The 25,854-nt window shown below is 37.7% G+C and overlaps 1 protein-coding gene across 2 annotated transcripts in view; it reads left to right on the top strand.

Annotated features, from left to right (window-relative positions):
- The window catches only part of FBXW7 (F-box and WD repeat domain containing 7), a 174,827-nt gene that overhangs the window by 43,272 nt on the left and 105,701 nt on the right, over positions 1-25,854 (top strand). The window lies entirely within an intron of this gene.

The raw sequence follows: 25,854 nt of genomic DNA on the forward strand, positions 1-25,854 counted from the left end.
CATCTTAAAACAATTAAAATGAGCTTTTTACAGGATTGTTTGCATTTTTTCCCTGTGAAAATACAAAAGTATATACTTACTGCATCATTAAGTCTTGTAAAAAAAGAAAATGTTTCCAGTAGTAAGATATTTTGTGTGTTAAATTGGGAGGATATTCAATGTTGTATTTTGAGCAGAATATACTTTCTTTTAAAGGTTAGGAGACCTGTTTATGTCTCACTACTCATTTGAATTAGTTTTGCAATTTTTGTTTTTCTCGGAGCAAAGAGCTCCTTTAAGACTTTGTTAAAACTGCTTACACGATCTGCCTCTAACTTGCTTTGAGATTTGGTTGTGGTACCTTTGGACATTCTACTGCAAATCCTTTTATGCTTCTTTCTTCCTGGGTTCAAATTTATGTTGACTTTTCCTGATGCTCTCACTCGTAGCTTTGTAGCAGCCATTCTTATTTCAGGATCTGGTAGACCTGGATAGCATTTCTCTCATGCATTCTGACTTTCCAAGAAGACTTTTCCCCCATTTCCCAGACGCTTCAGCAGTCAGTCTGAGAGTGCAGCAGTGAAACATCGTCATTCCCCTGTGCAATTGGAAGGTCCTTTTCCTTTTCCAGCAGAGGCGTTTGGGCAGGTTGGCAGCCCCAGAGGTGTGCAGGCAGCACCTGCCGCGTGCCGTGGGCGGCGGGTCCGTGGGCCAGCGCGTGGGTGGGGCGTGCGGCTCTGGGCTGGCACAGCCTCCCCTGGCCACGGCCCAGGCTGGGGAGGCTGCGCTGCTGGGGAGGGCAAACAGACTGGAAGTGACAACAGCCAGAGAAGGAGTAGTCAGAAAGCAGTTTTGAGAGACTGCCATCCCTGAATTTGCTCCTCTGTTAGACAGCTGTCTGTCTTTTTGAAGCAGCTTACTTTGTGAAGAGGAGTAGAGGGAAAAGCGCACACGTTTTTTAAATGCAAGGTATTACTTGCTGATGAGACTGGCTGACTTTTTTATGAGAAACAGTCTTCTTTTTTTTTTTTTCTTTTTGTTTTTTCTTCCCTCTCTGTTTAGCAGTCTTAATTTCAGCCAGGGAGCTGCAGAATGAGGCATCTAGCCAATTTTGAGTGTTTATGGGACAGTACTGCTCCCAGTTTCTTTAAGAATAAACTCGTCTGATGAGCAAGTCAATGTGTGGCTGTGGCTGCAGCATTATTTCTTCTTTAATGAAGAGGCTTGGCTGTTCGACCTGCTGCTCTCATCTTCTGTCTTGCAGTCATACATCAGAGCAGTTGCAGAGACTATCCATTGAATGTCTCAATCAGCCGAGGAAGGTAATTATATTTTTAATTTTAACTATACCATTAAAAGGATGCTGTATAATTTGCATTTACGTGATAAAAAGACAAATTTTAGATATTTTTGACAGTTTTCTTGACCTTGAGTGGCTATCCAATATCATTTTGCCATTATCAGGTTGTGTAGCAATAGAAATGTGCTGCAGTAATTGATTTTGTAATAGGATCAGGTGATTTACTGGATGCACTGACAACCACTTGCTTGCTTGTTCTGAAACGTGGAGCACTCTAATGGATGTTTTGATTGCAGCTTCGAGTTGCTCTAAAACTGCTAGATGCTCAAAGATGTAACATCTCATTTGTCAGCCTATCCCCTTTCCTGATGGCCACTTAGAATACATTAACACATGTGCTTTATGCATTCCCTGAGAGTTTGGTCCATGCTAAACGTGGTCCAAGTTGATGCTTAGAAAAGAGTATAGAGTATAGTTCTTTATGGGTTGCTATTAAATGTTGGGGTTTTTTTTATGTTAATATGTTATACTTTGGAAGTAGAAATCTGGCTCTAATTAGAAAACAAACCAAACTGAACTAAACGAAACCCATTCCATATCAGAATATGGATTTTACTGTAGAAAAAGCCATTAGGAACTGTGATCCAGTGAATTAAATTGGGGAGCTTGATTGGATCTACTTTTTTGAATCAATCTGTTTTAGGCTGATGAAATGTTAAACTTTAAGAGCTTTTAAGTTACCTAGTACACTGTTCCCCTGCAGATTAATTAGAGTGCAGTGTAAGTGCAAAGTGTGCTACAGTGATTATTAATAGTTTGTATATAGTTATTTTCACTTTCAAAAAAGTTGTCTTTATCTGTTATTGTGAAAGAATAAACATGACCTTTTGAGTTCATTGTTATTTGCCATATCATATAGTAATGAAAACTTACATACAAAAATCCCCATTGAGGTATTAAATGGCTTTTCATTGTTGTTATGCCCATTTTGGAGTGAAAACTGATAGGGAAAATATTACATCAGGAAGTAGAAAAGTCTCATAGGGACCTCAAAGCAAAAAACAGTCAGAAAATAAGCTCAGTAGGCTGAAGTGTAAGGGATGACACTTGCTTTGGCTGGAGGACATCAGTATGCAGTGTACCATAGGAGGTTGAGTAACTAATAGCTGGGACCAAACATGGAACAATTTCTTAGCTGATTGTATATACAGTGATTTCATTGGCCTGAAGTAAATCAAGGTGGCTGAATTAGAAATTGTTGAACATGATTATAATTAAACTGGAGAGCTCCTTCAGCCAATTCTCACTTGATAAAATACAGTGAGCAAGAAACATATGATTTAAACCAATTGATTTAAATTTTATATTCCATTTATACCTCAATGATGGTAACCAAAAGAAAAATTATTCTCACTCATTTATTTTATTACATCTGTTTATTTATAAGGAGAATATACTACTATTCCCATGCTTGCTCCAGTTGTGTATGGCTTGACATTCATATGCTTCTTGGCCATTTGATCTGGGCTTGTATATATGGGTTTTTTTGCATTTGTTTTTGTCTGTTTTTTTTTAACATTGTGAAATGAGCATGAGTCCCTTTGCAGAAATATGTTTATATCTCACCAGCTTACACATGTAATTCCTATCCTTACACACCCGGATTCCTATTTCTCCAGAGTATAAGATGTTTTTTCAGTTGGAAAGAACTGGTCATTGTATTGGAATAGTAGAATGAACGCAAGTGTGTTTTTTGAACCTGAAGAGTAGTAGTATTCAAAGGTGTTGATGAGCTAGAGTTGCAGGATCTACTTAGTGATTATTGCGTTCAGTGATTTGACTTTTAAAAAGATGCATGTGAAGGCAACATTCTCACAGTGTTTCAGCTATTTGTTTTAAATTGTCTTAACAGGCAGTGGGAAACACAGCTATTAGTTTAAGGGAGGGAATAATTAAAAATCACTTCCATTTGAAGACGTTAACTTGATGAGAAAAATAAGCTTAAATAGATTGCTTTTACTTTGCTTTTATTTTTATGCATCTTTTCCAAGATTAGTTTACACTACATGGAAATTTTGCAACCATAATGTTGTGTATCATAAAAGTATTTGCAAGAGAGTTGATGTGATCTGCTGTGTTCTGAATTCTAAACATGATGATAAATAGGTAGTGGATTGAGTTCTGAAGTTCAAGAGAAAAACTTTGTGAGTCAGTGACAAGAGTAGTTGAAAAGAATTACATTTTTCAGAGAAGGTGGCAAATAAGCTTTTTTTTTGTAAAATAATGTTTTATGTGCAAACTTGCACTTGAAAACATACAAGTGTGTGAAACTGTAACTAGGGCAGGGAAAAGGGCTTTTCTATGGAGAGTGAAATGTTTCTGAAATGGCAGTGAATAATATGTGCTGCAGGTACTGTTGCACTAGTAGAGCAGAAGAAGTAACAGAGCTAATTGAATAGCAGTATCAGAAGTGTTGAAGTTGTATTTAGCAGTTTGAGTTCAACTGGAGACTCACCAAAATGCCTGTGGCACATGTTGGTGACCCTTGGGTGACGCAGTCCGAGGTGTCCCTGCCCGTGGCCACCCTCTGTGTCCCCTGTGTTATCTCCTAGCTCCCACCCCACAGTTGCGTGGGGTGGTGGGGTGGGATGGGGCAGCTGGTCCTTTTGTGCAGCAGTAGTGTCATTTCAGGTCCTGGCACCTCCTGGTGCTCTGGTGCTTAAATAACAAAAGGCATCACTTAGCCAGATTTAAAATGAGTGTTCCTGTCTTATTATTCAGCCAGAACATATTGGTAGTGGTAGCCACTAGCTAGCTAGCCCTGAGCAGGAATTGTTTTCTAAAGAAATTGTCATGAGAATGAGACTTTGAGCATGTGAGACATAAAGGTAGACATTGTAGTAAAGTGGTGTATTAAACCCACGAATCTTAAATGATGCATTCACTGTTGAAAATTAACCTTGGTAATTAGGTCTCAATATTTGCCAAAATTGGTTTAATTGTGTGGGCCATCTAGTGAGATGATTTTGTACACTTAAAATATTGTATATTTAAAGTGTCTCCCAAGGTGTCAGCAAAAGGAATCTTCAAACAAATTACATGCCTTTATTGGAAAAAACCCAAAACCAACCAAAAACTTTAAAAAATTATTGAGAGAGTGATATAAGTTTTATAAAAATGGATGCTTCTTACTTTTTACCTGTTTTAACAGAACTCTTGGAGGTGTTTCCCAGAGAAATACTAGATAAAATGATGTCTCCTGGAATATTTTTCAGCAGTCTAGCTTAATTTGATTTTCCTGAAATATATAGTGCTAGGTTTTTGTGTGCATGTGCTGTTCTGCATAACCATACTGGCTTCTGTGGGATCAGAACTATTACTGATTGGTAACTAGCATTCACAAGAGAAGAAACCCTATACTTATATTTACTCATCTCCTTCCAAAAATATAGTGAAAAGTCTTGCTATTTTTGAATGCCCGTGTAGTTATAGACAAAAGATAATGATCTTCTAAACTGGTTTTCTCACTCTGCCTGACCTTCCAGATCAGCTGAGGGCTTCTGTGTCTGATTTCTTAATGAGGAATTGACCAGATTGATTAATAGCTTCCCTTCTTCCACTCCAGGTGATTTCGGTAGGAACACATGCTAGGTCACTGGCAATGGCAGATTGTTTTAAACCTAACTTGAATTAAGTCCAGTACAAAATAACGGGACTGTGAAAATGGATGCATGACATACCTTGCACTTCAAAATTTGTCGCTCTTGTTTTATAGGAGTACCTGCCTATTTTATAAGAGTGTAGATGTCTGTATTCTTGCATGTAAAGCCCTCATCTTAAACTAAGAAAATACTAATAAATGGAAAGGAATATTTAAAAAAGGAGTACTGAATGAAGACTTGAGAACACTAAAGGGTGGATACTAAGGGTTGAAGCAGTAAATTATAAGGAACTAGAAACAAGCAGGTGTTCTATTGGAAGGTGGAAAACCTTGCTGTAAGCCACTTTTTTATTATCTATGTATGTATGAATCTTGCACAGCTACTAATCACTGATTTTGTTTTACTTCTGCAGATAACATGCAGTGTGTGTGCATTTCTACACATGAATGAGTGTTACATTTGGGATTTGTGTTTTTTGGTTTGTTTCATGCTGCCCTCCAAATTAGTATCATTAGAAATTTATTATGGGATCTGAAAGTCACGCTTCATTCTCTAAGAAATAAAATTTGTGATCTTAATTCTGCATTTTAGTTCTAATGTGTCTAAAGGGAACCTGATAACTCCCACATAGCTAAATTTAGCTCTGCTAAGAATAATGTTTAAACCCCCCCCCAAAAAAAAATAAAATTCAAAGTATTCTTTTAGTAGAATGAAAAGAAAATACCGATCTAGATATATCCAATAAGAAAAAGGAACAGTTAGGTCTTGTTAGGTCTTTTTAGGTCAAATCCTTAAGTAAATTTAAAGTTAATTCTTCTGGGAAATAGATTTTCATCTTTAAATGTTGTATTTTACAGATGCTGAAGACTGAAAGTTCCTGTTTCCTGTGTAGATACCTAGTTTCCCTATCTTGTGTATGGCACAGCAAAAGCAAGGATCAAGTTATGAAGTATTTCAACTAGGCAAGCAGATATGTCTTTTTTGAAGCTTATTGGGTTGTGCCATCTTATATCTGTTTTATGTGTTAAGAACTTAGTGTAATTATAACTGGAGAGAGCACACTTTACTGATTTCCAAAGTATGATGCCCTATGATTTTTATGAATTAATGATGATTTATGGGCTTTTTGTTTCTTTGTTTTAAACTGGTCCTTCTCAGCACAGGTGCGTTCTTCTATTTGCCAGCAGCTTAAGAGTGAAGGAGTCTTGAAGGCCTAGGGGGGAGAGACTGAAGGTGTGTTATGCTACATATTCAGAAAAGAAGTCCTGCTTTAATCAGAAGGGTGGAGATGGTGAAATAGCAACAGACTTCTGAATAGTTGGGCAAAGAACCTTCCTTGGTGGTATTTGAACATGGAGATGGTGATAAGAGCATAGAGGCAAGGGGTAGGAAGCCTTCTGTGTGTGGGAGATGACAGACTATGCCGAGGAACTGAGCCAGGGGAAAAAGGGCATACAGATTTTTAAGTGATTATCTGTGTTATCTATGGTTATCTGGTCTGACCATCTGCATAGCACAGCACAGGATTGTACCTGTGCTGCAACCCCAAGATCAAGGTTTGGTAACAGTACTCAGCATTCAGAGCTAAATCGTGCTGCTCATTCTTTTGATTCAGACTGTTCTGCCCACAAAGCCCTAATCCAGCACTTGTTGCATTGTCATCTATTCCCTCTTTAAACATTCTAAAATAGTATTTTGATTTCCTGGGTCTTTATCAAGCGAAAGCAATTTCTTTATTTTCCTTTTTTTTTTTTTTTTTTTTTTTCTTAAGAGTGGCACATAATTTTTTCCTGTTGGCAAAACAGGAAAAACGATGACAACCTAGCAAACAGTAATGTTTTGTGGTAAAATGCTATTACTGGCATCAATATGGTCATTATCAGAAGAACAGCAGTGTAAGAGACAGAAAAACCATTGCATCTTGCTCAAAGCAGAATTCAGGAAAAAAAAATCAGAAATAAATGAGATTTCCCAAAAGTCATAATTGGGATGGTTTACCAGAATGGTAGAGTTTTTCTTCATCCCAACGGGCTGATATTGCAAGTTTTGATTTGAGTACAATCACTTTCTTAGAAATGCTATTACAAGTGCTACAGCACACAGAATAGTATTAAGGGCTATGAGATTCTGGGGTTCAAAGTAAGTATTGTCAATATTAATCAAACCAACTTTTCTTATAAAATCTTATTCTCCCCCCTCCTCCAAGGCTGTATTTTATTCATTAACTTCCACAAGACAGGAATGAGCCATGAAGAGGGAAATGCCATTACAGCAATGGAGACTTTCAGGTTCTTGAGTAGTAATATCACTGGAGCAAAACTGAATTTGTGTGCTTGGCTTGGCTGCTTTCAAAGGCCCTCTGAGAAACTTCTTACCTTCTGGTTCCTATGAATATTTGTTTTTCTAAGTAGCAGACTTTACTTTTTGTGACTTTGCACCGTGACTTAGAACTTGTTGACATTCAGCCTTGAGAGATGGTGTTCAGGGACACATCAAGAATAAAACTCATACAGTGTGACCTGTTCTGGTCATTCTTGCAACACTTTCAGTTGCCTGAAAATATCTTGCATCTTTATAAGCTGAATGCTGTGGTTTGCTCATTGTTTTGATAAGTAATTGCAAATACTAATTACAATTGTTTCCTCAGTACTGTTTTTATTCCAGTTTTAGTGGTATTGTATCTGTTACATTAAATACCTTTGCAATTACACTGTAGTGCAAGACAGAGAAACAAACATCTCACACATTGGTATGCTATGGTCTGTGTATTTAATATTAGAATTAAACTGTCAGTTTATCAACTTATTGTCCACAGAGTTCAAAAGATTTATTTTTTAAATAAATACATACAGTTTTTCTTAATTCCATAAGAAGCCTCTTTTTCCTTTATCATCCCTGTTGAGATGTCACTGATGATATTGTATTGATCCACTAAAAAGGTTTGCGGGGAAGCTTTTTACTTGATGTAGGCTGTCTTTTTAATTATAGCTATGCCAGGATGCTGTACAGAACCCTGTAGTTAGGGTTGTGTCAGCACTTAAATATGAAATCTCTCATTTTTATCTGGGACTTAGTGCTGACAATAAAAAATAGCTTTGAGGAAGAGCATAGTAAGATCTTAGTCTTCAGGGTACGTCAGTAAGGGTTTGCTATATTAAAAACTATTCAGATGAATCTGAGTTAATGAAAGGTTACAACCTTCTCATTTACACAAAGACTCACTATGTTTGTTTACAACCACTCTTAAAATTATTTTTGAGGCTTTTTCGTTACTTGAAGTACGGCCATTCAGCATCTAGAAAGCAGCAGAATTCAATGCTCTCTTCCTCTGGGCATCTCTAAGGGATCTACATCAGTTCTTGAACCTGTCTGTCTCTTTATTTTGGCTCCCCCCTGCCTCCTCTTCCCCTTCTCCCAAGCCTGCAGTTGCTCAGAGCAAAGGTCCAAGCAAGAATGAAAGATGGCTGTCTCACTGGTGTTCTGTTTTCATGCTTACCAAATGTTTGCTCCCACATGAGACAGAAATGTCTGCAGAGTATTTTCTCATTATTTTAGAAACATAAAGCAGCTACTGTAAAAGAATGTGTCTCATACTAGAGACTGATGGTGGTGCGTGCTGGCTCACAGTCCAAAACACAGAGCTATTCCTTAATGATGGGAGCCTAAATGAACAGGATTGATTTGGTTTTTCCCTAAGGGTGGTAGTGAGAGTCCTTGTAGTGCCTACCCTTTGTGGGAATGGAAATGGCTCGAGCACTCAGGGCTGAGTTCAGTTCCCACTTCTTCCTGCAAGGGGGTAAGGCTCATCTCTCCCTTTTCTAGAAGAGTGCTGAGAAATTGTTTGAGTAGGGGTATCTTCCATCTCTCTTGTGGTGTGTAGGCCACTGTGTGATTAAGAATAAGGAGGAAAGAAAGGCAGAAGGAATGCAATTTTGCACGCTTAGTATGCTTTACCCTGAGTTTGGGGAAGAGATTCCCAAGCACCAGAGTCTGATCCCTGCCTTATTTCCAAATTTTCTCTCTCAAAAAATTAACAACCATATGTTAAAAGCAGGACTAAAATACAGCCTTCCCTAGGAGCTGATATCCTGGAGTAATCATCCCTTCTGTTTTCTTTTCTTTTGTCTTAGAATGTTGTAGTCAGGAGAAAGAAATGCTGGTTTAAATCTCCCTCATCAGATTTTGCTCTGATAATGCACATGTGTGTCTTTCTTCATTTCACATCTAACTATGCCTGACATACAGACCTTATGATGTTTTGGTTTTTTTTTTCTTTATTTGTGGTTCATTGATAGGTGTCAGCCTAGTCATCAGGCTTTTCTGGGATGGGAAAATGCTAGAGGAAGAACAAACATATGACCAGCACATTCAACTGTTGATGAGTACAAAAAGTGAAAAGAAGAAGGAAGAGATGTAATGCTCCAAAAAACTAAAGAGTTGTCAGAGTTCAAAGCACAGCTACACTACATTGCTACAGATAAAAGTCTGGATTTTGCAGGAATTTGCTATATCACATTTAAGTTCAGTGTAGCTGACCTTGCTGGGCAGGTCTCTGACAGAATCACTCTTTCACACCTGTTTATTGCTGAGATAAAGCAGTTCACTGTAAAATGTACATACATATCATTGCATCAAGCAACCTGGAGAACATGTATAAATACACTTTATTTCCATTCTATGGGCATGTTGATGAACCATGAAGGCAAAAATTGGAGTGTGAGACTGTTGTAATGAATGTGCAGGAAGAAATTGGGCTGATAAAGTAATGGGATTTTTTTATCCTTTATTTACCTTTCACTTTTCAAAGCCATTCTTCAGGGAAGCACATGTAATAAACATGACTTTATAAATGGGGAAACAGACTCTGAAAGTAAAGAGGATGAAGGTTTTTCTTCAGGCCCCTAGCAAATGTGAGCATGGAAACCGAATCTCCTCAGAATGTATTCAGCAGTTTTCCTGCTAGGTCACATTTTCTCCACATAGTATTTTCTTTGTGAGAAGAGCATAGAGAAAAGTCTCAAGTGACTGCAAGATGGCAAATCATTTGTAGGGGTATTCCAAGTACCTTAAAAAGGTGATCTCTGTTTCCTGTAACTGGAGACATAAGGCACAAGGAAGATAGTGACTTGCTGAAATTCTCTCATTTTGGATAAAAATCACAACTTGTTCCTACCTTTTTAACACATTTAACAAGATGGTCTCTGTAGCCTCTTGGACCTTATTGCTTTGGTTCCTTTTGTGCCACATCTTCACAAGTACAAGTGCAGTGTCTTTGCCAGCCGTTGGGAACTGTGTGCCAACGAATGCAGCTGTCACTTGATTATTTTTTTCCCCCCAAGCTTTTTGGCTCCATCTGCTTGCCTGGTCACTTCCATTGTTTACTTTCCATTTCCTACTGTGCTGCCTCCCAGATGCATAGTTGTCAGTAATAGTCAGTTTGTGCCTCTCCCTGCCCCCAGTCTCCCCAGAGGATGCAGATTACACCTTTCCTTCCTCTAAATGCCTGTGCCCATACTCACAACTCAGGATGGAGAGTAGAAGAGACTTCCTGAACATGTTATAACTAATGTATACCAAAGCATTTTCCATCTGCTTTCCACCCACAGCTATAGCTATTTCTCACAGTATCTGCAGTGACAACAAAATATTTTTCTTAAGCAGGTTTTGGTTAAGTGGCATAAATTGAGGAAGAAAGGAAACAGCTCGACAACATGGACTGAAGGGATAAGTGCAGGAGCTGGGAAAGGAGTTCTGTAATTTATTTAACTTAAAGGTATAACAACCCCTAATTTCAAGTGGTAATTTACTGATGGAAGATTGGTCATTAATTATTTTTTCTACTTAAAAATATTCCTTGCATATCATGAGCAATTCAAGATGTTAAAATGTGTGTGGATCATGAACATTGCTGAGTTGGTGCAGAGCATCCCAATAAGTTTTATGAGCCAGCTGAATTTGAAACAAAACATGACCTGGCAAACCACTTAGCCTAATTCAAGTGAATAATATGGATAGATTCTACCTGCTGCTTTGGCTTGTTTGATGCTCAGTTTTATTTATCTATTTATTTTAATTATCTATATGTGTCTGTCTATTTACTTGCAGTTGATTTGGTGTCAAATTTTGTTTTGGAGCTCAAGAAAGCAGCAACAATTGGCAGTTACAAACTATTTAAGTTTTCCAAGTTTTAGTGGTCTGAGAAGTTCTTTATTTCATTGTTGTAATCAAGTTTTTTAAATCTTGCTTATGTGTGCTTTTTTCTCATAAAAATTTTCTTAGGACCAGATGGGTGCATTGAAGCCTATACATAGGTTGATTTTTAAGTAATTTGTATATTTTGGTTAACATTTTGCACATTTGCACTTTTTCAATCAGAAGAATGAGTAGTTAACATGTATTTGCTGTACTTTATCTTTGTGGAGTTTTTAAATGTATTGACTTCCAAGAGAAAAGAGTAAAACAGAACATAAGGATAATTATTATCCTGTGGAGACAAAAAAAAAAAAACACCTTCCACGTTGATTTTTACTAGAAATGTGGAGGTAATATTTTCCAGACTGAGGTGTTTCTGGCCATTTGGTGACCATACCTTCCACTTGGGGCTTACTTACAGAAGAGGTATCTTTCTTTATGAAGAACATAATAAATTTTTATGTGTTTCAGTGTTAAAGTCTTCCTCAAACTTGTTTCATACAACACATAACATGAATCTTATGACTATTCTGTGTTGCTAGTATAGTTACATTAATTATTCTTCCACCCCATGTACTCCACATTCAAGTTTCTCGTGGACCTTTAATTTTGTGACTAAAGTAAAGTAGCATCCTTCTGTCTGTAGAAAAGTGTAGGCAAAGAAGTACAGTGAGTTTTGCTGGAAACTACTTTTAATGGTTCTGAGCTGTTGCGTTGACTCGGTGACCCCACAAAGGTAGCAACAATCACTTGGATTATGAAATGTTTCAGATCCTTTATGATCCCATGGCATCTAAAAAAAAAACCCAAACAAAGCGATGTCCCTACTGCTACCAAGGAAAAACCAGCCACGAACCTTGTTCTGAGACAGCAAAGATATGAATTGTGTATTAATAGAGATATTAGCTAATTTTATAGCTGGAGGTTTGATTGCTTTAAGCAGGAGGGCAAATCTTGGACCTTAGTTGTTGCATCACAACTAGTGTTCGGAGTGGCTGTTCGTGGAATAGTGAGTTGCAGAAGTGCTAAAATCCATTGGCATCAGATTCTTCTAACTTAAGGAGCAAACTTCTAATCATCCTCTCATCGTCTCACATAGAAATCACACTTCCAAAATTTCCTGTGTGTGCTAGATTTCCACATACTAACTGAAATGGATGCCATTCCAATGTGTGTAGTTGACCTTTAATTCTCAGAATTGAAATTCTAAGTGTAGAAATTATGGAAAATAGTGCATACTACCAGTACCTGCTTGTGAGAGGAGCTGAGAAATAAAGAAGTAATGGTCTAAGTGTTAGAAATTTATTTTAGCCATAGTTTGAAAAGGTCTTTTATTAGTACATGTAGTTTTACAGGTGATTGTGACTGGTTCCATGAGCAGGAAAATGTCCATAGCTGACAACTGAAATCTTGTACGATCACGTGCAGAGGGATGGCTGTGGTAAATGTCCTGATGACATATATTATATAAAGTGTAATTAGGGGTGACAGATGGTGTCAAACTTCACTTGCATTTGTAGTTGGCATACTTTTTTGAGGAGGGAACAGTAAGGACACACTGGTATTTTTGTGCCTTTTTTAGTCACTTCACAAACCTCCATATTTTGTGAATTTACTTATGCTGTTTGAAAGCAATTAGACTTTTGGTTTTAACAAGCAATTTCTCAGATGGTCGTTAATTATCCTTGATGCTGAGGAAGACAGATACTGCTGCTTTATAAATTGAAACTTCTTTTTAAATGTGTAAGTATACAGTCGTTATTGTATCTTGACAGGCCTTCTATCACAATGGCAGGATTGACATTCCTACAACCATGAGTCCACTATTTCTCATATGTAAAACTTTCTATGCCTATAAATAGGCAGATACTGTCAATATGTGAAGATATTTGTATCTTTATTTGGTTTATATTAGTGATTGTATTGATGACTGACAAACAGCTTCTGGTATTAAGCAAAATCTGTCACTAATAGAACATTTTATTTTGCTTTCATGCAAGGATTGTAGTGCAGTTTTTGCATTTTCTCAGAATAAAAAAGACATTATTTTTGGTATTTTCTGTTCCTTTAATTTTCTAAAATTGATTGCTGTCCCAAGGTAAGTTTTTTTGCCTCTACTATGAGAGTGCCTGTTATTTGTAATCTTCTACATTTCAGTTTGCTTTTTCTCATTTATTTCATCAATAACTCTCCTTGGATCCTATTGCTGATCTGTCATGTCAGCTCTAAATAACTTGGCAAAGGAACCTATACAAAGGTAAATAGACTTCTGCAACTTTTGCATTCTGTGAAACTTGAATTGGCCTTTAGCAACCTGTACATTTCAGGATCATATACAAATTTACACCAGCTTGTGTTGGGTATGTCAAATAAAAGGAGTTTAGAGAGATGAACACTTTTTGAAAATACATCCTTACAAACGCTTCAGCTACTTTAGACGTTAGTATGGTTAGTGAGCTTCACTGGCTGACTGGTTTAACATTTTGTTTATTTCCTTTATGTATTTCTTGTCCTAACAATGTTGGTGGCATGCTGCAAAACAATTCTTGGACTCCATCTCTATTGTTAGAGAAGCTTTAAATATTATTAAATTAAGGAATTGAGTTCTTGGCCTTTAGGACAGTTTTCCTCTTCTTGGTGCACAAAGCCAATTTATCTTGAAGCATAAACAACCAAGTACTAATGTTATGAAGTGTCCATTTCTGCTTATTTCAGCTGTTACTAAATATAAAAATTGATATGCTGGAACACTTACTCCTGAGTCGTCGTCTTTCTCCAAGCCTTGCATAATACAGTAAATCAATAATGCACTTTCTTGCCTGCAGGCGCTGAACAGATCTGATCCTGTTTACTCTGTATCTAGTAATGAATTATCTATAATTCCTCTAAGACCTTACACTGTATAATTTATTCTGTGTTTCACATTTTTCTCCTTCCTATACCCTTATACTTAGTTCACATCTCGTTTTACGCTGCCACACGTACTTGGAATATTCTCTGTTGTGATACACAACTTCTAACTTCACCTTGCAATTTTTTTTCAAAGCACAATTTTTCTATGATCTCATCTACTCCCACCTTCCTGTGTTGCTGCTTCTGATTTTCTAAAACAGTAGTGGGTGAACTAATAAGCAGTATATCAATCCCATTGCAAGCAGCTAAATATATATCTTCTGTCCTTGGTTTGAGATTTGTGAATTCTGTTGAGCAAATACTGGTATTTAGACAGTATAAATGATGGACTCCATCGTACCAGAGCCACTTGGTTCATTCCTTCTGGAAAGGAACACATGTATTGATAGTGAGACATCCTGGTTGATATTTGTCAAACATGTACTTGGAGAAAGGACTTCCCCTATGAAGGACAAACAAAATCACCTGCTTTTGGATTTCATGTTTATTACTGGGTATGAAGGTTACTGGTAACTAATTTGGAGGTGATAATGTGCATATTAAAAAACAAAATCTGAGGTTGTTTTACTTCTGCAAATCCAAAAGACTTGAATAGACTTTCAGAAATGCACTGAGGCAGAGGACCACCGAGCATATCAGTCATGGGGAAAGTATAGTGAAAAGGATAGAGGTGATATGTGAACAAGGAGGAGTAGAATAATTTCCTATAACCTTTTTTGATATGTTAGAACTTGGAAAATATGTCATTCTTTCTTTGGGTTTTCCTTTAAGAGAAAAGGTGGAGCTTTTACAGAGTTCTTCTGTAAAAGAACCATCTTTCACTATCCCTGCTGTTGTTCATACTACTGAAGCATACAGTCACTGAGCATGTGGTCTCTGCAGGACCAAATCAAATCCAGCTCCAGATGCTTTTCAAAACAAAGAAACTTCTCTCCAGGTATTTTGGACTCTTGTTGCATCTTGTAAACTTTTATAAGTATTTTATGAAGTACAAATTAACACATTATCTGCAAGTGTTGATTTTTGAGAGTTTTCTGTCAATGGCTGGATGATTCCAAGTTACTCTTGAAATAGTGTATGGCACTGCTGCTACCAGAACAGAAGAGATTCAGTTGGCATTTTATTTCTTCGACTTTATTTTCACATATGCAAATATGTGAAGTCTGTAGCTGTTTCTACTTTCAGCTGTTGACCTGCTTCAGCTGTGATCTTTTGTTGCTTATTGATGAGGATTTGGTAATAGCAGTATGTGCTCCTGAACAATAGTATTGTATTTTATAGATAAAAATTCCTAATTCTTCTACCTTCATAGCTTTTCATGTGCGTATGATCTGCTAAAAAAGAGCAAAAACCAAGTCCAAGAAAATAAATTAAAATATAAACACCAAAAAACCCAAACAAACCAAGAAGGTAGGAACATTCTGAATGACGTTCCATTCCTTGAAGTATGCTCTTAAGTTCTTTCATCACCCTGAATAGTGGAGCTGTCCTGTCCACATGTCTGCATCTCAGGCTCTCCCTGATTGCTTTGCTTTCTTCTTGTAGATAAAAAAATGCTGGAGCAAAAATTTTTCACTCAAACCTTTTTGGAGATGTGAATTACAAGAAGTGGTGGCAGCAGAACAGAAGCAGGCACATGTGAATGCAATGTAGTGGTAGAAAACATTAAAACATTTACCTTTAGAAAGACCCTTTTTTATAGTTCCTGTTGTGGAATACATTTGCCCTGGCACAGCACGTCTCCTTGAACCCAGTGATGATGGGATTGGTGATATCTTTCCTTATGCTTTCAGTGTATTTGCAGACTTGTTTTATATATTGTTAAATTTCTGAGGTTATTGGAACAACTGAAAAAAACAACAACAACAAAACCCCTTTTTAGAATTGCGAATAAAGCTGCTAGCAAACTACTCTGTCCAAGTAGTAAATTCTGTGGTAAATTTACCATCTGCAAATAGACATGAACTTTTCTTTTCCCTTGAAATTATCTGTCCTCGTGAGCTTTCTCAGGATGTTCACTTAGGAAAGTATCTGCTAAAGAAGCAGGAAGGCCATGAATTGTAGTAGTGAGATAGGATCTTTCTGGCAATTCCAATTAACCACTGCTCTTTTCCTCTTATATTTATCATGAATAAAAACAATAACAAAATAAAAAGTGTTGCTTGGAAAATATTAAACATTTTAATTGTGTTTACAGCTTGTTCTCTGACTAAATAAGAGAAGTGCTAGTAGTTCATTTCTACATATCACTTGCAAGCTACTTAGCATTTCTGAGATATGTGTTATGTCTAAAACCTTGTAGGCTGTAGATGCCCAGCTATTTTCTAAGACTATGATTGAGATCCTTGGCTGACTTTTGGTGGGTCTTATCAACATGGGAAAACTGTGGAATAGAACAGCATGAATCTGAAGTGAGCTGTTGCTACATTCTCAGGTGAATGTGACTGGGCTTAGTGGGCATTGAGTTCAGGTTCAGCTGGGCCAAGGGCAGGTTGTGGCTGCATGCCGCCTGCCCTGTGCCCCTGAAGTAGATTGTTCACTTCTAATCTGTGTGTGGAGCTGCTCTTGTGAGTGCTTCCTAATTTACTTCAGGCAAAACGAATCTGCTTAGCTGGGACTTTAAACTTGTAAGCTAACCTGGCTCATTCTGACTGAAGCAGATTAGTGATGCTTATGTGTGCAGGTATGACAGGAGATCTGGTTGTATGCAGGGATAAGCAGGCTGGGTGTGTGGGAGGCTGAGCCTGTGCCTCAGGAAGAGTGTATGCAGGTATCTCTACACTCCTTTCCAGAAGTCCCTTTAAATAGCTTATTTTAATGCATCAGGAAGTGTGCTTTGAAAGCAAAATAAATCTTGTGCAGAATAAGCATGCTGGGGTGCTTGATGAGTGCTTGTTTTCTATTTGCTGCTAGTCCTTACCTATTTTAAACTTTATATATGACTGCTTTGTTTCAATTTTATCTAATTCAATGATCTAGGGTTTCCCTATGCTGCTAGTTTTAGTCCTCGTATATCTCTAGGTATAATAAGTTCAACTAATATTTCAGTTGCCAGTGGAACTGAGTACACACAACTACAAAGGAGAAAGACCAACTAAATGATTAAAAAAAAAAAAAAATCTGTTAAAAAACTGCTGTCAGGCTTCTGAAGTTGATTTTTTTATATTTAAAAAAAGTCCTACTAGAAAGTCTCCTGAAGCTTGCTTCCATTTTTCTCTGTTGCATAACTAAGAGAATTTTGATGCAAACCCATAGAAATCTCATGCTTTTTTGAAGTTGGTGATGTGATCTCTACTAAGTCAAACATTTGTCACTAATGGATGGTGACTGCATCTGAGCTGCTGAGTATTTCCATGCTGGAGTATAGATGATGGAGCACTCATCCAATCTCTGTTCCTTCACCAGTGATAGACCCAGTAATGCCCAGCCTGCTGTCCTGCTACCATGAGCTGAACATTTTCCAGATGTTAGGACTCCTCAGAAAAAGTCTCTGGAATGTGTAAATTTATCACCTGGGACTGAATGGACTTGGGATCAGACTTCTAGGTTGTGACCTCCTGTCTTCTTATAGCAAGTCTTTTAAAACAGATCCAAATCTTTTGATTTCAGATTTTTTTTCTGGTGAGTCCTAGAGCTGGAAGTGGCAGATGTTGCTCTCTGTGACAGTTTCAGGTCCAAGTCAGATGTGCAGCAGGCTTTCTTTGCTCTCTCCCTCTACCCCTGTGACTCAAAAATCAAGGAATGCAAGACTAGCTGGGCAATCTGTGAAAAGTGGCTTTGGGCCAGAAGTTCCAAGAAGAACCACAATAAATTTATGCTGATCAGTGTTTTTTAAATGGTCAGTTCTTCAACAGAGAAGTGAACACTGAGTGCAGGAGCTCCTGCTGAGAACAGCCATGCTCCTGAAACAGTTGGTACTTTCAATGTCAAAGAAGTTGTTGAACATATTGAAAAAATATACCAGAAGGGCCTAAAAGAGCTTGGGGGGTTTGGGTTAATGCCCACCTGTGATGATGAGATATCTTGGAAACATATCCTTGATCTCACCAATGTTTGAGGAGTAAGTGCAGATCTGAAGACCTCATTGATGCCATTACTCTGTGTTGACTGCAATACCTGTGAAAATGGCTATGAGCTCTGTGGGAATGGATTTCAGTACATAAACCCTGCACTATTATGAATAGAAAATACATTCTTGCTAGGCTTTGATAAAATCTATGAGGAATTCACCAGGAAATGAAAGCATTTCTTAGAGCCTAGTTTCTTTCCAAGATTCTTTCTGAAGAAAAAAAGCAAATTTGTGTGCTAGGTATTTTCCAGGTGTTGATATGATTGGAATGAAAATGTAAATACCTTAAAAAGTTCAGCTGTATTTTTTGTAATGTTTTATACGTCATACCTAATTGTTGCTTCAACTGAGCAAGTAGCTGAGTCCTATGTCTTGGTGACTAAAAAGTGACTTCTAAACTTTGGACAGAATGGTACCATTTTAATCATCCATGCATCTGAGACTGTGGAAGCCCATGTGTAGATTGTAAGAAAAATTAAAATACACATTGACGTGAAGGGTGTGAGGGATGACTTGAACTTCACATTGCCTCTACTATATTCTGTTTTCCTCAGTGGAGGACTAGATCTTTAGAAAAATAGAGTCATTTAGTGAGAGAGCCTTACAGTTACTAAAAGCCTTTTTGGGCTGCTTCAGTGAGAAAGTTATGGTAAGGTCCATTTTGCAGGCTTCAAGCTATGTCATAGGACATAACCTAATCAGCCAGGTTTTCCAGTAAGAACAAATACAAATGCCCTGTTTTCAATGGTGCTCTTGCTATCAACAACCAATGTATTATTCAGAAAGTCATCCAATTTGGCATTCTATCAGTAGAAACATTTGGAGTGAAATGCAACTGTTTGCAGCTGGACTGTTTCACACATCACTCTTTTACAGTAGTGATAAAACAACATTCTGAATTATCTGGATAATGGCCTCTAAATTTGAAGTAAATCAGTTATTTTACAAATTTTGGTTTTTAGCAGCTTTTCTAGATTAGAAAAAAATAAACAATCAGCCCAACAATGTGCTTTATGTGTGTTCACTGCATCCAGAGCTCTGTTCTTTGTTGTCAACAAGATTTGACTTTTCCCTTGCCTGTTGTGGTTTCTTGTGGCACTTAGGAGACACATAATTTTGTCTCGCAGATTGTACCATCTCAGCTGCTTTGGTCCACCTATTACCAGCAATCTAGCAAATTTCTCCTTCTGAATATCAGTACTTCACTAGGATCTGAGCAACTATCTGCTTGCTTCCAAAATATGCTGGTCTCCAATATCCACAAGGCAGCTGTGTGGCATAGCAAATGACCTTTGTGAAGGACACCTGATGTAGCAGTGAGGGCAGGCACCAGGTTTGAATGGGGAGTGGTGCAGTCTGTGTTTGATCAGTACAGCTGATGCTGTTCAGCACTGTTTGGGAGAGATAGAGACTGCTCTTCACCTACAGGAGTCTTGAAAAATCAGAAACAAAAATTAGCCTACAGTAAAGGTGGATCAAGGCAGTGATGTGTGGGACTGTTCCTCTTTGCAGCTGCTGTTGTGTTGTGGGCTCGTTGGGAAGAAACTCTCTTAGCTCTGCATGCCTCTTTCCACATAGGCACGAGAAATGATGCCAGCTGTGCTGAACCGGTGGGTTGGTGAGACTCCTGACAGTAGTCAAAATGCTAGCAGTAAAGCATGCCTTGCTTTTACTGAAGAGTACAGCTTCAAGTTTATGGGTAGGTGTTTATTTCACAGTGGTATAAGATGTTAATTGGTCCCTAATCATTACCCATCTCTGCTGGAAAGGTGTAAGATCTGTCTTCAAACAGTTCATATCTGTCATTCTTAACCCAGTGCCAACAACACCATATATGTTAGAGGAAACTGGTGAGATAAAAGTGATTTGAGTATTTTTTTCTGGAATGGGTAAAGGGGGTACAGTTTATTTCAGTGAAGCTCCACTGAAGATATTCTGTGGCAGAGCAGTAACAGTATGTTAAACAACATTAGTCACTGACAAAAATCTCTATAACCTGTTTTTCATCTCCTCAAATTATGATCCCAATTTCTAATTTTAATATTGTTTATATTTGTCTCTATCAGTGTCTCTTTTATATGGTAGTTCAGGTACATAATTTATTTGCTAACTGTATACATGGTCAGTGCTTTACTGCATCGAACACGGCTCTCTTTACTGCTTGTAGTCACATTGCCTTTCCTACTAGGAAACTGTTGTAGAGCAAAAACAGGGGATATTAGAATTGATGGTTTTGTAGAATTGGAAAGAAGGTTTGAATGCCTGCCTGACATAAATATTGTAGGCTGCCTTACATTCTTATCTACCTCTGGTCATGCAAATACAAAACCTTACTTTCCTGGTCCCAGAAATAGTTTGAGCAAAGAAATCTATGTTTCTGTAGGTTGTTAGCAGATGCCCTGCTGCTGAATCATACTGCTTAATCAGTTACTGAAATAAGATTCTCGGAGAGCCATTTTAAGGGCATTAAATCAATAACAATAATTGCAACCATTGCCATTTCTCCAATGGAGCCTGCTAAGAGTCTGTTTGGGCCAGGGCCAGATTCTTTTAGACAGGCTGGGATATCATCTTCCTTCAAACCTGGCAGTCACTCATGCTGTTTGTCAGCAAGTGCCTTGTTGTTCTGCAAGGTCAGATTTTAAATCTAGTGCCATAAAGCTTCTCTGTGACACAGAGAACATAACACTTAGGAACCAATGTGTGCTAGGCAGTGTTCTGGAGATGTGAGGTTAATGAGAAGGCATTTTCTTTTAATGCCATGTGGAGACTGTAATTGGTTTGGATTTTTTTTTTCCTCTTTTTTTTCTTTTTTTCTTTTTTTTATTGCTTTAAATTAGACACTAGAATGGGAATGGGTTCTGCTGTGTTCTGGTAGTACATGACCTTGTTTTACTCATGTCTTTCTACTGATGAAGATGCTGAAAATGCGGACAAACCAGCGTATTAGCAGATTTCAGCAAGTCTGGTAAATGCTGCCTGTATGTCTCTCTTTGTATTTCTTGTAAAAGTAGAGAAGTGGAGATCAAAGGATCTTCCTTATCAGATGTTGATGCAAAGGCGTTTAACATGTTTCATTGATTAGCTCTGGAAGAAAGTACATAATTTGGAGTTCATACTTGAAAATACAGCATTCAGAATAGAGAGAGTATTGCTCAGTGGATACTGGAAAAATCTGATATAATGTTCACAGTTTAACATTTTATAAGATATGAATTGGGACTGCAGACAGATAGGCTTTCTTCATAAAATATATATTGCTCCTTGTTCTGTTAGAGCAACCTCATAGGAATAAGGCTGAGCTGTAGTTTTTCACATCAAAATGGTAATATACACCGGTTTTTATATCTTGTGTTGCTTGCATGAGGCATGTTTTCTACCCCAGTCTGACCCCAACTACCTTCTCTTATCTCAGAAATTTGGTTTATAACTGGTGACTTAAACACAAATAAGAAATACCTTTCTCTGTCTTATATTACAGCTTTTTACTCCAATTTGCTTTAACAGTACTGATAAAAAAATAATTTTTCCCTTAGCATATAAGACTACACGATAGCTGAATCAGAGAATGGGTCAGATTGGAACAGACCACAGTGGATCATATAGTCTAGCCTCTCTGCTCAAGCAGGACTGTCCCAGAGCACATGGTGAGGGAGACTCCACAACCCTTCTGGACCATCCATTCTGTGTGTGGTCACTGCACAGTAAGTAAGCTCTTCCCCATGTTCAGGTGGAGCTTCCTGTGTATCAGGTTCTGCCCACTGCCTCTTGTCCTGTTGCTTGGCACCACTGAGCAGAGCCTGGCTCCATCCCCTGACACCCTCCCTGCAGATACTGACAGACATTGATGAGGTCCCCTCTCAGTCTTCTCTTCTCGAGGCTGAACAGGCTCAGGTCTCTCAGCCTTTCCTCATAAGACATGTGCTCCAGTCTCTTCATCTTCTTTTTTGCCTTCCACTGAACCTGCTTCAGGAGCTCCATGTCTCTCTTGTCCTGAGAAGCCCCGAACTGGATACAACGCTCCAGGTGGCCTCACCAGGGCTGAGAAGAGGGACCCTGCTGGCAATGGTTTTCCTAATGCACCCAGGATGCTCATGGCCTTATCCTTCAGACTTTTTTTAAAGAATAGGCAACTGAAACAGGAAATTACAATAAAAATTTTGGGCAGTAACCTGAAATAAGCATTGTCTGTTGTGGATCTTGAGGTACAATTTGCTGTTGATAACTTGGTAAGACTTGGATATTTAATTATCTTGTCATCTTGCTTAGAATAATATAAAGAAGTGTAAAGTTCAAAAAAAGGGAAGGCTATTTGGTATTAGTAGAATATTCTTAATTTTTACTATAACCTTATAGTAATTTCTAGGCGGTTAGTGTGATGCAGAAGCTTGTATCAGACTAACTGAACAGAATAGCGAGATTGGACTTCTCATGGGATAACCTGCATTGCTTCTTTTTTACATCATTAATCATTATTAAGAGGCTCAAAAATACTGTTCTGTGCATTGAAGTTTCTTGGGAGTAAAGCGAGTTGATTATTTTTGCTTATTAGAGGCGGTATAAGAGCTGCTTGAAAAAGAGATATTTATTTCAACTGTTTTTAATCACTCAAAGAAAAATGTCCTTTAATAATAGTCAGAGCTCTTGATTCTCACTTTTCTCAGCTTTAATTCCACTGTCATCTTCTTTTTAACCACTAGAATGCTTTTCAGTGTAAAGGGTATATATGTTCCCATCATTTGTGTGTTGTTGTTCCATATTAGAGGACTCTTTTCTCAAACAGCTCTGAGGTAGGGGACAATTTAGTACTTGGTGTTAATTTTCTGCCCTTCCTCTGGTTTTCATATAACTAAGTTAATTTTAAATTGGACTAAATTTAGCTGCTATTTGTTCTTAAGGCTTGTTAGCCCATTTCAGTTAAAGATGACCTTTTTTGGTCCATCTTTTGTGCCCTGTGTTCTAAATCACGTTTTTTTGGTTTTTTTTGATGTCTCTGCTGTTTTGTGTGTCTTCTTGTTTGTGCTTCATTTCAGCAACATTTGAGTTGTGTCTTTAGTCCAAGAAATCACGTTACCATTTTGCCAGAAGCTGACGCCAGCCATCTGGTAAAATTACAACTCATATTAGCAAAACCTATAATTTCAGGAAATGTACCCAAAATTACTTTTATGATTAGTGGACAGGAAAGAGACTGAGACAGAGAAGTCAGTTGGGTACTTCAGAAATCATTTTGAGGTTTGCAGGCGAACATCATAATGACAATGGTCTTGCTGCCAAATGCTGATTTGCTTTTGCCTTCAGAATAGTTTGCATTAATAATGAGCATCCCTGCTTGGAAGTTTTTCATGTATTGCTCTTCTAACGCAACTTGGCGAAGCAGCGCCAGGCGAGGTGGCAGTCTGGGTGAATGGGTATGTAAAGTGCTTCAGCATACTGTACTGCTGAAATGCATCCCAGCCCCAAGGCCCATCAGTGTTATGGATGCTGAAGAAAAAATTATGTTTAGGCTGTTTTGGCCATGCAACACTAGCCTATGTGTTAAGTCTAATAGTTGTGAAATAAGTCTGCACTGAAACTAGGCAGGGTTTTATGAGAAATTTGGTCGTACATTTTGTCTCTGTGTCACTGGGGGAGCAGGGAGGAGGTGACAACAGCTCTCATTTGTGTATATTCTCAGGGAGAGGAAGGCAGCTCACCATGCCTTGGTAGCTGCACTTGTGCTGCATGTTCTGCAGTTGTTGAATGTATGTGTTAAACTAAGATGGAGTATATTTCTAATTTAAGACTTAAAGTAGTGATGAATTTAGTATCTTCCTAGCGAGCTATTACCGTGAGTAATTATCCTCATGGTTAATTCAATTTGTATTTTTCTCATTTCAGCATTTAGTGATTGGATCTTGCTTCTTGGCTATTGGATAAAATCTTTGTTCACCTAGGCAGTTGGGAAGAATGGAGTTGTTTTCTGCACAGCAATCTCATTGCCTGTTTGCATAAAATAAATGTTACTGAATAATAGTCTTAGACTTCATAGTTGAGATATCTGGTTCCATGTGTTGGTACCTATGGCTTAATGTGTGTTAACTCAGAAGAGTTTTTCCATAACACAGTAACACTCCAGCACAGCTTAATCAAAGTTCTCTACTAGAAAGTCAGAGGGTCATCCTCATTGCTTCTCAGACTCTATGGATGAAAGGCCTTGAGCAATAGAAAACTATCCTAAGCAGTTTTTGGTCTGGGCAGCTGGGGAGGTCCTTTTATGCAGTGGTGTTGATGATGCTGTAAAACTGACCCCAAGGACTCCTTTTATAGGGAATATAGATGGTCTAGTCTGGGGACAGAAACGCATGAGAAAATAGAACAGAATGCATAGCAGTATTGTGGAGATGTCAGGCCAGCTTGGAAAGGCCTCACAACTACCACAGACCCACAAACTTCGCTTACTTTTTGAAATGAAGGTTGAATTCAAATCCAAAATGATCTAAACCTGTGAAGTTTTAAGGAGTGCTTAGTCTGCTTTTGCACTGTAAGAGGATTCATGATCCTTTTTTGTAAAGAAATCCTTTATTACACGTGTATCTATCATGGAAGAGTTTGGATGATTCTGTTGGTACATCTTTAGCCTTTGCTAAGTAGGTATACCACAGCATCTTTAAATTTGAAAATAAACTGCCTGCCTAGTTTTCTAAACTGAGAATTCTTCAGCCCACATGCTTCTCATGTAATGTATCTAAAGATTCTCTGTTTATGTTGCTTTAAGTATGATCTAATGTTTGCTTTCAGCAAGAAGCTCTTCCTTGTTAGTATGCACAGAAAGAGTAGTTTACACAAGGCTGAAGTATTAACTGGCTGTTCTAAATTGAGCAAACAAGAATACTTCTGCTATATCTCTAGCAGTAGTAGTGTAGGCTTCTTGTAGTAATCTAATTCATGGGGAAACCAATAAGCAGGTATTCATTAGTTATTCAGGTAAGAACTTTTCATTTGCAGAGGTAAAAATTTGAATATAAGTAATGGTGCAGTTGTCAAAGTGTTAACACAATGCAGTTGAAAATGGTGTGCTTAGCTTTTATACCTTAGAGGTCCTTTCAGTGGAAAAATAATCACTGCTTGATATTGAGTGGCAGCATGCAGGATTTTATGGAGGATTTGCCTGTTTTGTTTTTAATAGTTGCTGGAAAACTTGGCACCCTTTAAATAACTCAAGACTTTTTTTTCTGCTTTTCTGAGGAGAAAGGGAGAGAAGCCTTTCATTAGTTCCACATGATAGTTAACTTGTCACATTTTATAGCTTAATCCTTCTTTAAAGAGTTTTTAGTGAAAAGACAAATCAGCCATCTTCTGCATAACAGTCATTACTAATATAAATACTAAAAATAACATAATTATTTATATGAATACAGTAAGATTGGTGATAATAAAGATCTCCTCCTACTGTGGATTGTTGCCTCCCACGATGCATTCTTCCAAAGAATGCAAGTGAGTTTATTCTATATTATATCTATTCACTGTTCTTGATGAAAACATAGCAATGCAAAATTAAAATTAAGGAGTAACTTTTGTACTTTTGCTTTTAGTCTTCCCTTTCAGGGAGCTAAGAACTATGATCAATGTTCTTGGTAAAATGGCCTAAGCTCCCCACTTCTATAATAATGCTGTACTTGTGTTTTAATAATTTGTCAGTTGAGAGATAGCTTTGAGGAAAAGAACTTTAATTTTTTTTTTTTTTTAATGTAGTTTTC

The sequence above is a fragment of the Lonchura striata genome, chromosome 4 (genome assembly GCF_046129695.1).
Source record: "Lonchura striata isolate bLonStr1 chromosome 4, bLonStr1.mat, whole genome shotgun sequence".
In the NCBI taxonomy this organism is placed as follows: Eukaryota; Metazoa; Chordata; class Aves; order Passeriformes; family Estrildidae; genus Lonchura; species Lonchura striata.